At 39.2% G+C, this 2,101-nt stretch overlaps 1 protein-coding gene across 6 annotated transcripts in view; it reads left to right on the top strand.

Annotated features, from left to right (window-relative positions):
- ZNF423 (zinc finger protein 423) overlaps positions 1–2,101 on the top strand; it is a 382,482-nt gene that overhangs the window by 271,499 nt on the left and 108,882 nt on the right. The window lies entirely within an intron of this gene.

The raw sequence follows: 2,101 nt of genomic DNA, 5'->3' as shown, positions 1-2,101 counted from the left end.
CGTTGACTTGAGTGGGAGTTTTGTGCTTGTACGTAAAGCAGAAATGTGAGAGGTGACACCCACCATGCAGATCTGAGAGGAGACTTTTACTACAAGAAAGAGATTAGAAAACTACTGTTTAAACTGGACAGCATTATCAGTGTTCTTGCACAGAAAAGTCACACGTAGGGATATGGATAAAGGAATATTGCAAGGACACATGAATAAAAAAAAAGCTGTGTGGAAAAAGTTGATGCATCTGAAGTATTTGTATTATGAGTTATAATGAAGACTTCACATTTTTTGGCTCCCTGTCATACTCAGGGACACCATGAAATAACTGGCAACAAAGCAGAGTTTTAATAAACTATTGGCTGTTATATTCAGTTAAAAAACAAGTTTATAGGAGCAGTTTTTGCTGAAAAATCTGTCTTGGAACTGTACTTCTAGGGATTTTAAAGGTTTGTATATTTAATGGGTCAGATTTTCATTTTAGTTTTTCATTTGCTATTTTTTATTCTTTATTATTATTCATTTTACAGCCTTCATTTATGTTGATCCAGCCCTTTACATCACTTGCCAGTCTGAAATATTACTTCAAAGATAAGTGTTGTTATTTAACGTTTAATCTTTGAACACTTGTCTTATTGAGTAAGAATTAGTGTTGAGAACTAGGAAAAGAGTAGTCAACTACTGTGGTTTTAAAGTGACTGTAACTGGAGTATCCCAAGTTTTAGTTTGCAAATGTTGGCATCCCCTCAGTTTGCCGTCACAGCAGCTGGACTTCATTAAGCTTTGGTGTTAATTACTGGGAGACTTGTTGGTTCAGTATGCATGCAGAAACACTTGGGGTAACGCACAAAAAGGGTCACCTTGAAATGGAAGCTTTCAGGAAAAAATAGAAAGGACCAGAGCTGCCACTAGTTTCATAACCTTTCCGACTTCAAGCTGGTTTCTGAAAAATGTGAGAGAATACTGCAGCATGGCCATAAGGAATTTTTCTTTTAATTGCTTGCTAGTGTTTTTGGATGGGCGGGGAGGTTGCAGACACAGGGCTAAACTAATCTGCCCTGGATTAATGGGAGTAGAAGATATTAGTATTGTGATTTTCGTGTGTGTGTGTGTGCATGTGTAAAAATTCTTTCTTAATTCTCCAGAGTTTTCAGGCCCTGTACAGTATGGTTTGAGGAAGAATTATTAATAACTTTGTATACTGTAAATAGTATTCTTTGGAGAAAACCTGTTAGGGGTCCATATCTCAGGGAAAAATATTTAGGGAGGATCAATGTCACAAAGAACAGCATAAAACTTGTGGTAGCATAAAACAAGTATTGTGTAGAAATGTTGTATAACAAAGCTTGTGACAAGCAGACAAAGTGGGCCAAGTTCAACCCAGGTGTAAGCAAGCATAACTTCATCCAACCCAATGTCATTTCTACCTGCTTACACCAAAGCCAATTTTAGCCTTTTATATCTAGATAATTGTTAGGAAAAAACAAGCTGGAGGGCCAGGGCAAGGAGGATATTGGAGGAGAATTAGGTTATTACATTTCCTCCTTAATTCTTCATCAGGGCTGCTGCCTGTATTTTCTACAGAAAAATCAATGCATTCTGATTCTGTAATTTCCCATGGTGCCTCACTCAGAGCACAGAGTGCCATGGGAGGTGACATATCCGGTCATGGCAGCTTGAACTCTTTTTTCCAGTGAAAGAATTCATTGGAATTTCACAACCTTTGCATGCTTTTGTGAAAACACTCATTTGTGTTTGCGCCAACCTGCTAATGGCGGATGCCGGGGTTTGTGAATCCCACCTACATTCGGTGCTCGTTATGGCATGGAATGTGCCGTTAATAATGCATCTGTGAAACTCAGCTGTGAGGGAGCCAAGTAATTATCCCACCGTAGCGTTCTCTGCTTCAGTGTCATCACAACTGGGGCTTCATTAAAAGTCCTAACAGTAGAGATGTTGTGTGGTGCAGCCTGTATATATATTTTTTCATTTAAATTATCAGCAATGCCATGGCTCAGAGGTAATTTGACTTTTTGAAACCGTGGAGCCCCTGTGAATTTCCTTCCTCCTCTCCCTCTCGCTGCCGCACCAGCTGATCAGCCCCAGAAGA

The sequence above is a fragment of the Gavialis gangeticus genome, unplaced genomic scaffold (assembly GCF_001723915.1).
Source record: "Gavialis gangeticus isolate Ggan-Ray unplaced genomic scaffold, GavGan_comp1, whole genome shotgun sequence".
Lineage (NCBI taxonomy): Eukaryota > Metazoa > Chordata > Crocodylia > Gavialidae > Gavialis > Gavialis gangeticus.
This window is presented reverse-complemented; position numbering and strand designations above follow the sequence as displayed.